The 12,922-nt window shown below is 54.1% G+C and overlaps 1 pseudogene; it reads left to right on the top strand.

Moving 5' to 3' along the window:
- Nucleotides 1-5,270: 5,270 nt before the first annotated feature.
- On the top strand, nt 5,271-12,663 carry LOC123842972 (immunoglobulin heavy constant gamma 2-like; annotated as a pseudogene).
- The last annotated feature ends 259 nt before the right edge of the window (nt 12,664-12,922 follow it).

Raw genomic sequence — 12,922 nt, 5'->3', positions numbered from 1 at the left:
AAACTGGAACTCAATCACAAGAAAAAATTTGGAAGAAATTCAAACACTTGGAAGCTAAAGACCACTCTGCTCAAGAATGTTTGTGTCAACCAGGAAATCAAAGAAGAACTTAAACAATTCATGGAAATCAATGAGAATGGAAACACATCGATCCAAAACCTATGGGAAACTGCAAAGGTGGTCCTAAGGGGGAAATACATAGCCATCCAAGTCTCACTCAAAAAAAATAGAAAAATCCAGAATTCACCAACTAACTCTACACCTTGAAGAACTAGAGAAAAAGCAACAAACGATGCCTAAGCCACACATTAGAAGAGAAATAATTAAAAGTAGAGCAGAGATCAATGAATTAGAAACCAGAAACACAATAGATCAAATCAACGAAACTAGATGTTCATTCTTTGAAAGAATTAATAAGATTGATAAACCACTGGCCACATTTCTCCAAAAGAAAAGAGAAAGGACCCATATTAATAAAATTAATGAATGAAAGGGGAGAGATCATGACTAACACCAAGGAAATAGAAACAATTATTAGCAATTATTATCAACAACTATATGCTAATAAACTGAGCAATCTGGATGAGATGGAGGCCTTCCTGGAAACCTATAAGCTGCCAAGACTGAAACAGGAAGAAATTGACAACCTGAATAGGCCAATAACCAGTAACGAGATTGAAGCAGTGATCAAAAACCTCCCAAAAAACCAGAGTCCAGGGCCTGATGGATTCCCTGAAGAATTCTACCAAACATTCAAAGAAGAACTAATACCTATTCTACTGAAGCTGTTTCAAAAATAGAAACAGAAGGAAAACTTCCAAACTCATTCTATGAGGCCAGCATTACCTTAATCCCCAAACCAGGCAAAGACCTGATCAAAAAGGAGAATTTCAGACTGATATCCCTGATGAATATGGATCCCAAAATCCTCAACAAAATTCTAGCTAATAGGATCCAACAATACATTAAAAGGATCATCCACCACGGCCAAGTGGGATTTATCCCTGGGATGCAAAGGTGGTTCAACATTCACAAATCAATCAATGTGATAGAACATTTTAATGAGAGGAGGGAGAAGAACCATATGGTCCTCTCAATTGATACAGAAAAAGCATTTGACAAAATACAAGATCCTTTCCTGATTAAAACTCTTCAGAGTATAGGGATAGAGGGAACATTCCGCAAGTTCATAAAATCCATATATGAAAAACCCACAGCGAATATCATCCTCAATGGAAAAAGGCTGAAAGCCTTTCCCTTAAGATCAGGAACACATCAAGGATGCCCACTCTCGCCACTATAGTTCAACATAGTACTAGAAGTCCTAGCAACAGCAATCAGACAACAAAAAGAAATAAAATGTATTCAAATTGGCAAAGAAGAAGTCAAACTCTCTTTTCACAGATGACATGATAATTTATGTGGAAAACCCAAAAGACTCCAACCCCAAATTACTAGAACTCATCCAGCAATTCAGTCATGTGGCAGGACATAAAATCAATGCACAGAAATCAATCGCTTCCTTATACACTAACAACACAACTGTAGAAAGAGAAATTAGGAAATGATTCCATTTACAGTAGCACCAAAAACCATAAGATACCTCAGAATAAACCTAACCAAAGAGGTAAAGGATCTATACTCTAGGAACTACAGAACACTCATGAAAGAAATTGAAGAAAACAAAAAAGATGGAAAAACATTCCATGCTCATGGATTGGAAGAATAAACATTGCTAAAATATCTATGCTACCCAGAGCAATCTATACCTTCAATGCCATCCCGATCAAAATTCCAATGACATTTTTCAAAGTGCTGGAACAAACAATCCTAAAATTTGTATGGAATGAGAAAAGACCCTGAATCCTCAAGGAAATGTTGAAAAAGAAAAACAAAGCTGGGGGCATCACGTTGCCCGATTTCAAGCTATACTACAAAGCTGTGATCACCAAGACAGCATGGTACCGGCACAAAAACAGACATATAGACCAATGGAACAGAAGAGAGGGCCCACATATGGACCCTCAACACTATGGTCAAATAATCTTTGACAAAGCAGGAAAAAACATGCAATGGAAAAAAAAACAGTCTCTTCAATAAATGGTTCTGGGAAAATTGGACAGCCACATGCAGAAGAATGAAACTCGACCATTCTCTAACACCATACACAAAGATAAACTCAAAATGGATGAAAGACCTCAATGTGAGACAGGAATCCATCAAAATTCTAGAGGAGAACATAGGCAGTAACCTCTTTGACATTGGCCACAGCAACTTCTTTCAAGATACATCTCCAAAAGCTAGTTAAACAAAAGCAAAAATGAACTACCGGGACTTCATCAAGATACAAAGCTTCTGCACAGCAAAGGAAACAGTCAACAAAACAAAGAGACAACCCACTGAATGGGAGAAGATATTTGCAAATGACACTACAGATAAAGGGCTGGTATCCAAGATCTAAAAAGAACTTCTCCAACTCAACACCCAAAAAACAAATAATCAAGTCAAAAAAATGGCCAGAGGATATGAAAAGACACTTCTCTGAAGAAGACATACAAATGGCTAACAGACACATGAAAAAATGTTCATCATCATTAGCCATCAGGGAAATTCAAATCAAGACCACATTAAGATACCACCTTACACCAATTAGAATGGCAGAAATGGACAGGGAAAGAAACAACAACTGTCGGAGAGGTTGTGGAGAAAGGGGAACACTCTTACACTGTTGGTGGGAATGCAAGTTGGTACAGCCACTTGGGAAAACAGTGTGGATGTTCCTCAAAAAATTAAAAATAGAGCTACCCTATGACCCAGCAATTGCATTACTGGGTATTTACCACAAAGACACAGATGTAGTGAAAAGAAGGGCCATATGCACCTCAATGTTCATAGCAGCAATGTCTGCAATAGCTAAACTGTGGAAAGAGCCGAGATGCCCTTCAACAGATGAATAGATAAAGAAGATGTGGTCCATATATACAATGGAATATTACTCAGCCATCAGAAAGGATGAATACCCAACTTTTATATCCACGTGGATGGGACTGGAGGAGATTATGCTAAGTGAAATAAGTCAAGCAGAGAAAGTCAATTATAATATGGTTTCACTTATTTGTGGAACATAAGGACTAGCATGGAGGACATTAGGAGAAGGAAGGGAAAAAATGAAGGGAGGGAAATTGGAGGGAGAGATGAACCATGAGACACTATGGACTCTGAGAAACAAACAGGGTTTTAGAGGGGAGGGGTGTGGGGTGATGGGTTAGCCCAGTGATGGGTATTAAGGAGGGCACGTATTGCATGGAGCTCTGGGTATTATACGAAAACAATGGATCGTGGACCACTACATCAAAACTAATGATGTATTGTATGGTGACTAACATAATAAAATTTAAAAAAGAAGAAATAATATCTATACTACTGAAGATGTTTCAAAAAATAGAAAAAACTTGCATTCCCACCACAGTGTAAAAGGGTTCCCCTTTCTCCACAACCTCTCCAACATTTGTTGTTTCTTGCCCTGTCAGTTGGTACAGCCACTTTGGAAAACAGTGTGGATGTTCCTCAAAAATTTAAAAATAGAGCTACCCTATGACCCAGCAATTGCACCCCAGGGTATTTACCCCAAAGAAACAGATGTAGTTGAAAGAAGGGCCATATGCACCACAATGTTCATAGCAGCAATGTCCACAAGCCAAACTGGAAAGAGCTGAGATGCCCTTCAACAGAAGAATGGATAAAGAAGATGTGGTCCATATATGCAATGGAATATTACTCAGCCATCAGAAAGGATGAATACCCAACTTTTACATCAACATGAATGGGACCGGAGGAGATTATGCTAAGTGAAATAAGTCAAGCAGAGAAAGTCGATTATAATATGGTTTCACTTATTTGTGGAACATAAGGACTAGCATGGAGGACATTAGGAGAAGGAAGGGAAAAATGAATGGGGGGGAATCGGAGGAAGTGAGGAACCATGAGAGACGATGGACTCTGAGAAACAAACTGAGGGTTCTAGAGGGGAGGGGGTGGGGGGATGGGTTAGCCTGGTGATGGGTATTAAGGAGGGCACTTACTGCATGGAGCACTGGGTTTTTTATGAAACAATGAAGTGTGGATCACCACATCAAAAACTAATGATGTATTGTATAGTGACTAACATAACATAATAAAATTAAATTAAAAAAATAAAATACATCAAGCCACACAGGCTCCAAGGGCAGGGCAGTCGGGGGCAAGGACAGACCCTCCCAAGGGCCGCCCAGCTCTGCTTCGGGGCTCACGGCGAGACCTGCTGAGGTTGCTGACATGGTTTCCGCTGGGTGTGGGGACCCGGGACACAGCACCGTTCAGATACACCACACTCCAAACGTGCAATTAGATGTCAGATTATTTAGAGCCGAGGCATGGAGGGAGCCAAAGGAGGACACGATTCTACTGGGAGGCCATCCTGCTGTGTGGACAGGGCAAGCCCAGGGCTGGTCCGCAGGCTACAGGTGGGACAGTCTGCACCCACGCTGCAAGCTCGCCGGGGCACAAGGAGGAGCCCACCAGGGCTGGGGGCACCACAGGGCTCAGCTGAGAGCAGCTTAGACTGCTCTGCCGGGGAGCAGGCAGCAAGCATATCCCTGCAGGAGGCAGAGAGCTAAGAGCATCCTGTGGAGGGGGGTTCCTGTGCTCTCCCTTGGGCCCCTGGGCACCCTTCACACCTCACCCCCGCAAACTCACGTGGGGCACCCTTGGCTGTGTCTGGAATCACCCCAGGCCCTCTGAGACGAAACCATCCAGAAGAAAAGGGAACTTCAGGAAGCAAGCCAAGCCTCTTGGTTTCAATCCTGTTCTTAGTCTTCCCAGGGCTGCCTGGAGGCTAGGAAGCAAGGCTGTGGGCACAGAGCTCAGCCACAAGGAGCCACGTGTGCCTGGGGCCACAGCAGGGAGGAGGTGGGGTGCAGGGGCGAGCATGGCTGCAGGGGAGCGGCTCCCACAGCCCCAACCATGCTGAGTGTGATCTGCATGGAGCAAAGACGAGGGACTGAGGTGGGGATAGCAGAACCAGCTACAGGAGCTGAGGAACACCAGGCCCTCAGGACCCCATGGAGGGACTGGAGCAGGTGAGCCCGCACGGGGGAAGGCAGGCTGCCTGAAGTCCATGGCACCACCCAGGGCAGGGACGAGGGAGGCACGGGAGGGGCTCACCCACACCAACACTGCTGAATGCACCAGACGCTGACAGAGGGGGGCCAGGACCGGGACCTTCAAGGACCATGACGGGTATGGTGGGCAGAAGCCTGAGGGCTGCCCTTCACCACCTGTGCTGGGAGCCGGGGGCTGCACCAGCTTCAGCCACTGCAGGACCAATGCCAACATGGACAGATGGGTCTGAGGTGAGGACACAGAAAGGGGCTGGCTCAGCACAGGGGAGGAGGAGGAGGACACCAGGTGGACTGAGGGTCCTGTCCAGGCCAAGGGAGCCGGCTCAAGCCCCAGGGCAGGGTCAGAGGTGTTGGCCATGAGGCCCTGGGCTGCACCAGATGAGCAGCAGATGAGTGGAGCAGACCAGACGGGGCTGGTACGGCTCCCATGTGCTCAGGACCCAGACAGCAGGGAGGCTGATCAGGGAGCTCAACATGCTACAGGAGTCCAGGGAATGAGGGTCAGAGGCCAAACCTGGGCTAAAGGGTCTGGGACGGGCAGCAGAGGCAGGGGCAGCCTTGGGACACACAGAAGTCTGGGGCTGAACTCAGGGACCTGTGGGAGAAGGATCATAGGGCAAGAGGGGCAGGAGGCTGCTGTGATCCATGAGCTCCAAGGACCAGGGCAGAGCAGCTGTGAGTGAGAAGGTACCTGGAGGGCAACACAACCAGGGGGCTGCCCCAGGGTAACAGGGGAGCAGGCAGAGCTTGTGCAGGTGAGCAGGGGCAGGAGGGAGGGGAGCAGAGGTAGGGGTCTGCCCAGGGGCTAAGGGAGCAAGAGGAGATTGAGCAGGTGAACAGGGGCAGGTGGGAGAGCAGGAGGGGAGGGGGGCTGCCCCAGGGGCTCAGGGGAGCAGACAGAGCTTAAGCAGGTGAGCAGGGGCAGGTGGAGAGCAGGATGGGCAGGGGCAGCCCCAGGAGCTCCGGGGATGAAGGGCAGGACTGAGCTTGAAGAAGCTCTGGACTAGGTGGAAGCTGAGCAGGTGCAGCCTATAGATACAGCTGAGGGCTCGGGCCCAGGTGACATCCCTGCACATGGGGGACAGGGTGAGGGGCTGGCCCAGGGGGACAAGTTAGGGTGGAGACTAGAGCCTGGGTGGTAAGGTCTCTGAGGAGGAAGGGTCAGCGGTGGCCACCTTTGAGGGGCTGAGCGGGGGCCTAGGTCTTTGGTCCAGGGGCATGAGCCATGTTCTGGAGGCTCATAGGGACGAGGAACAGAAGAGGTGGACATGCCTCAACCAGGCGGGGAGGCACGGGCAGTGGACCCAGTGGAGGAAAGAGCAAGGGGCCCCATCAGAGCTTGAGGCAGAGCTGCCAGCCTGGGGTGTGGGTGGGAGGGGACACCAGACAGGGTCCTCAGCCTTAGCAGAGGGGACCAGGGTCGGAGGGGATAGGCCTGTCTGGGTTTGGGGGGCTGAGATGCCCTGAGGTGCTGGCACCATGCAGGGAGGACAGCCAGAGCAGGGCATGTCTCCCCCCACCATGCTGACGGGCAGACAGGCTCAGGAAAGACGTGGGCTGAAGGAGGACTCTGGGGAGAGCAAGGAGCTGGACAAGCCCCAGAGCAGGGGTGGCCAAGGCCAGGGGCACGGGCTGGGAGGGGCCTTGAGTGAGCTCAGGAAGCCATGCCAGGAAGGCCTGAGGAGGGTCCAGTGCATTTGGGGCAGGGCCGGGGGCCGGGGCTGCCTGGCTGCAGAGCTGACCCAGAATATGTGGGGCCTGGAGGGCAGTTGGCAGGCCTTGTTGAGGGCTCTGGGCTGAGGGGCATGGGCAGTGGGTGGACGTCCCCGCTGGCCCAAGGCACAATCAAGCTGGGACAGCATGGCAGTGGACTCAGGGGACTAACAGGAGCCGGCTGGGAGCAGGTGCCACAGGTCAGGGCTCAGACAGAGGGCTCAGTCAGGCTGCACACCCAGAGAAAGCCTGAGTGGGGACCCAAGGCCTGAGTCCCAGGGGACTCTGACCCATGTGGTCACCCATCACTGACCAAGCTCATGAGTCCAGCACCTGTGGCCACAGAGCGCTAAGCCAGGCAGCTGGTCTGCGCATGTCCAGGAAGCACATGGGCACTGGGCCCAGGGGCACCCCAGCCTGGGCACCTGCTGTCCTGCCCCAGCCCTGAAGGGGTGAGAGCCTGGTGGTCACACAGCCTCCTCTCTTGCAGCCTCCACCACGGCCCCATCAGTTTTCCCACTGGCCCCCTGCTGCAGGACCACATCCTGCTCCACGGTGGTGCTGGCCTGCCTGGTGTCCGGCTACTTCCCCAAGCCTGTGACTGTGTCCTGGAACTCCGGCTCCTTGACCAGTGGTGTGCACACCTTCCCGTCCGTCCTGCAGTCCTCAGGGCTCTACTCTCTCAGCAGCATGGTGACAGTGCCCTCCAGCAGGTGGCCCAGTGACACCTTCACCTGCACTGTGGCCCACCCGGCCAGTAAGACCAAGGTGGACAAGAAAGGTGAGAGGACGGGCCTCAGAGAGGGTGTCCACCGGGAGACAGGCCAGGTCAGCTGGCCCACCTGGACCCCAGGGCACAGGGGAAGCACCGCTGTCTCCTCCACCTGAAGGCCTCCCATTTTGGGAAGGAGGTCCTCTGGGTGTTGCCGCCTGGTCCACTGTGAGCACAGGCGGCTTACCCCAACTCCAGTCCCTGGTCCAGGAAGTCCCCATGACCTGACCCTCACCTACACCCACCCGAACCTGTGCCCACTCCAGACACCCAGTAATGCCCACTCTGCTCTCTCTGCAGTGCCCAAAGAATGTGCCTGCAAATGTCCAGGTGAGTCAGCAGGACCTTGCCCTCCACCCCAAGCAGATGGCCAGCATCCAGCCACAGTCTGGTGGGGGGAATGGATGTTCAAGAGGAAGCCCACCCACATGCTGACCCCTGCATTCTGTGTCCATTACTAGGCTGTTGTTTGCAGGAAGGACCTTTGGTCTTCATCTTCCCCCCCAAACCCAAGGACACCCTCTCCATTACCCGAACCCCCGAGGTCACATGCGTGGTGGTGGACCTGGAAGAACCTGAGGTCCAGATCAGCTGGTTCGTGGATGACCAGGAGGTGCACACAGCCAAGACGAAGGTGCCTGAGGAGCAGTTCAACAGCACCTACCGTGTGGTCAGTATCCTCCCCATCGTGCACCAGGACTGGCTCAAGGGGAAGGAGTTCAAGTGCAAGGTCAACAGCAAAGCCCTCCCATCCCCCATCCAGAGGACCATCTCCAAGGCCAGAGGTGTGCAGCAGGGTGCGGGGTGCAGGGGTTAGGGTTGCAGGGAGGGTCAAGCAGGGTCCTGCAAACCTAGTCTAGCCCTCCACCCTGGGAGTGACCATCTGTGTTGACTCTGATCCCACAGGGCAGGCCCATCAGCCCAATGTGTACGTCCTGCCCCCATCCCGGGACGAGATGAACAAGAACACAGTCAGCATGACCTGCCTGGTGACAGACTTCTACCCATCTGAGGTTGATGTCGAGTGGCAGAGCAATGGCTACCAGGTGCCAGAGAGCAATATCCAAACAACCCCACCCTAGCTGGATGCAGATGGGACCTACTTCCTCTACAGCAAGCTCTCAGTGGACAAGAACCAATGGCAGTGGGGAGAGGTCTTCACGTGTGCAGTCATGCATGAAGCTCTACACAACCACCACACACAGAAATCCATCTCCCAGACTTTGAGCAACATGCCCGGGATCCCAGCAAGCCCCCCACCCATGGGCTCTCAGGGTCCCACAAGGACGCCAGAGCCCCCACTCCTGTGTACATACCTCCCAGGCAGGCAGCCCTGCATGAAATAAAGCACCCAGCACTGCCCTGGGACCCTGCGATGCTGTCATGGTTCTTTCTGAGGCAGAGCTCAGGACCCCGGGACCTCTGGGCGGCACAGACAGGCCAGGCTCCAAGGCCAAGGGGTCACCATTGGTGGGAGAGAGCAGGTCCCATGGGGGCCACATCCCCTAGTGTGCAGGTCTGCGCTGGCTGCCACAGGATGTGGGCAGGATTTGCCTGAGCAGGAGAGGGGACTTTGCCAGAGGTGGCAGCCACTCTGGGCCATCCTTCCAGTCAGAAGCTGCCCAGGGCTGGAGGGTATGGACAGGGATTGCAGAAGCCCCTCCAGAGCCCTCAGGGAAATGAGCACACAGTCCTACCCACCTCTGTACCAGCCCAAGTTGTGGGACACTGGCCTGTCCTCCGCCCTGGGCTCCCTGGGCCTCCTGAGACTCTGCGTGGTAGCTCTGTGCCCACGCAAGAGCCATGCCTGACCCATGTGTGGGGACAGGCCCTCCTTTGCCCTCAGGCACTCCACGAACAGGCCCCCGCCCTCCCTCAAATGCAGGGGCCTTGCCTGGCTTCATCCTGCCTGGGGCCAGGCCGGTCCACTCCTGAGGACACTCACCCCGTGCCCCAAAGGGGCAGAGGCAGGTGGCCCTGGGTGCCCAGGGGAGGGACCATCCCAGATGCCACTTGGGGCTGAGTCCAGACCCACTGAAAACAAGCCTGTCCCGCTGAGCAGTGCCACCTTCTCTCACACACTCACACTCACACTCACACACATGCTTATATATGCACATACATGCATACACACGTGTGTGTGCCCACAGTTACATGCATGTACATGCACGTGTACATACACACACAGGCCTTAAATGATGGGCCTCACCCAGACAGCCTCCATGAGCCCAGACCAGAGCGGGTCTGGGGACCCTCACCCTGCACACCAGCCTGGTCCCCACCACCCCCCAACACCCATCAGCTGCTCAGCAGCTCATCCACACACTGACCACACTAAGCAGCCCTCCTCTGCCCCAGGGCACCTGCACCCCCTCCCAATATCCACGAAACCCCCACACCCAGCTTGTCCTGACGCTCCCACACACTCATATTCTAGGACATTCCCCGACACTGACCAGCCCTTCCCTGGATTCTGCTGACCCTCCCACCCTCTGGACCTGGCCCCCAGGGGAAGAGGATGTGTGTCGGTCAGGGCGCCTTCCCCCATGAGGGCTCCAGCACAGGACAGAACAGAGAGGGAGGGGTCCCCCTGGCCAGGCCCAAGCTGGAGAGCTGGGGGTGCTGAGGCTGGCACCTGAGGTTGCAGAAGGCTGTGACTGTCCCCCAGGGAATGACCCCGATGGGCAGGCATGGCACTGATCACCCCCTTCCTGTCCAGAGCTGCTCCTGGACGACAGCTGTGCCGAGGACCAGGATGGGGAGCTGGACGGGCTGTGGACCACCATCTCCATCTTCATCACCCTCTTCCTGCTCAGCGTGTGCTACAGCGCCACTGTGACCCTCTTCAAGGTGGGCATCCCCACACGTACCCTCACTGTGGCCCGCTGTCTCTATGGTGTCCCCACGCTGTCCCCAGGCTGGACCCATGCTATCCCCAAGCTGTCCCCATGCTGTCCTCATGCTGATCCCTCACTGTCCCCACACTTTCTGTACTGTCTTCACACTGTTCCCACAGTATCCCCACTCTGTCCCCACACTGTCCCCACCCTGTCCTGATGCTGTCCCCATGTGGACCCCACACAATCCCCACGCTGTCCCCACACTGACCCAAAATGATCCCCATGCTGTGCCCATGCTGTCTGATGCTGTCCTGACCCTGTTCCCACACTGTACCCATGCTGTCCCCACACTGTCCCCATGCTGTCCCCATGATGTCCCCTGCTGTCCCCACACTGTCTCCACACTGTCCCCATACTGCCCCATGCCATCCCAACACTGTCCCCACGCTGTACCCACACTGATCCACACTGTCCCCATGATGTCCCCATGCTGACCCCACACTGTCCCCACACTATGGCCCGCTGTCCCTATGCTGTCCCCATACTGTCCTTATACTGTGCCCACAGTCCCCACACTGTCCCCTTACTGTACCCATAGTCCACACACTGTCCCCATGCTGTTCCCTCACTGTCCCCATGCTGTCCCCATGCTGTCCCCACACTTTCTCCATTATGACCCCATGCTGACCCCACACTATACAGACACTGTCCACATGCTCTCCCCACACTGTCCCCATGCTATCCACTCTCTGTCTCCACACTGTTCCCTTGCTGTCCCCACGCTGCCCCCATACTGTCCTCATGCTGTCCACACACTGTCTCCATGCCCTCCCCATGCTATACCCACACTATGGCCCTCTGCCTGCATGCTGTCCCTTCACTCTTCCCATGCTGTCCCCATGCTGTCCCCACACTATGGTCCACTATACCCAAACTCTCCCCATGCTTTCCACACATTCCCCACACTGTCCCCACACTGCTCACTATCCCCACACTGTCCCCATCATGTCCCCATGCTGTGCCATTGCTGTCCCCACACTGTCCCCATGATGTCACCACACTGTCCACATGCTGTCCCCACACTGTCCCAATGCTCTCCCCACACTGTCTCCACACTGTCCCCATGCTGACCCCACACTGACCCCACGCTGTCCCAACACTGTCCACATGCTTTCCCCACACTGTCCCCATACTGTGCCCTTGCTGTCACCATGCTATACCCCCACTGTCCCCACGCTGTTCACACACCGTCCCATGCTCTCCCCACAATGTCCTCACACTATGGCCCTCTGCCCACATGCAGCCCCCTTGCTGTTCCCACACTGTCTCCACACTGTCCCCACGCCTTCCCCACACTGTCCCAGTGCTGCACCACACTGACCCAAAACTGTCCCCATGCTGACCCCACACTGTCCCTACATTGAACCCATGCTGATCCAAAACGGACCCTACACTGTCTCCATGCTGCCCCTACACTGTCCCCACACTATCCCCTCTGTATCCCCACACTGTCCACACACTGTCCCTACACTATGGCCCCACAGTCCACATGCTGTCTGCTCGCTGTCCCCTCGCTGTCCCCACACTGACTCCACACTGTCCCACATATCCCCACACTGTCCCCTCACTACTTCCTCAATGTCTACACTGTCCCCACACTGTCTCCACACTGACCCCACACTGTCCCACACTAGGGCCCGCTGTTCCCACACTGTCCCCATGCTGTCCCCTCTGTGTCCCCACATTGACCCCATACTGTCCCCACACTGACTCCACACGGACCCCTCTGTCCCCACACTGTCCGTTCACTGACTACTCACTACACCTTCGCTATCTCCACTGTTTCCCCAAACTGTCCCCTAGCTGTCCCCACACTGTCCCCATACTGCCCTCTCTTGTCCCCATACTGCCCCCACACTGTCCCCTCTGTTTCCCTTCACTGACTGCTCACTGTCCCTTCGCTGTCCCCTTGCTGTCCGCATGCCATCCCCACCAGGACCCCCGCACACTACAGTGGTCCCAGGTGTGGGGGGCAGGCCCTGGCGGGAGGCAACAGGCAGCAGGCCACGCTCACTCCCTTGCCCGTCTGCTGCAGGTGAAGTGGATCTTCTCCTTGGTGGTGGAGCTGAAGCTCACGATTGTGCCCGACTACAGGAACATGATCGGGCAGGGGACCTAGGGCCAGCCCTCTTGGGCGTGTGTCCAGGGCTGCCCTCGACCCCACACAGGAACCGGGTGCATCCATTCATGCCACTCGGCCTGCTGCCAGGCCTGCTCCTCTGCCCTCCCCCCTCGCCACCCTCTGACCTCACAGCCACCCTGGGCCTGCTCCTCCACCCTCAGCTTGTGGACACCTGCTGACCCCTCCTCAGCAGCCACCAAGATACTGCTGGGGTCACGTGGACACTGAGGCATCAGGGTGGGATGGCCTTCACCAG

Source organism: Mirounga angustirostris, unplaced genomic scaffold (assembly GCF_029215605.1).
Source record: "Mirounga angustirostris isolate CCGP_5_RB_7025 unplaced genomic scaffold, mMirAng1.0.hap1 SCAF_9, whole genome shotgun sequence".
Taxonomy (NCBI): domain Eukaryota; kingdom Metazoa; phylum Chordata; class Mammalia; order Carnivora; family Phocidae; genus Mirounga; species Mirounga angustirostris.
The sequence above is the reverse complement of the archived record's forward strand: the minus strand, read 5'-3'. Positions and strand labels throughout refer to the sequence as shown.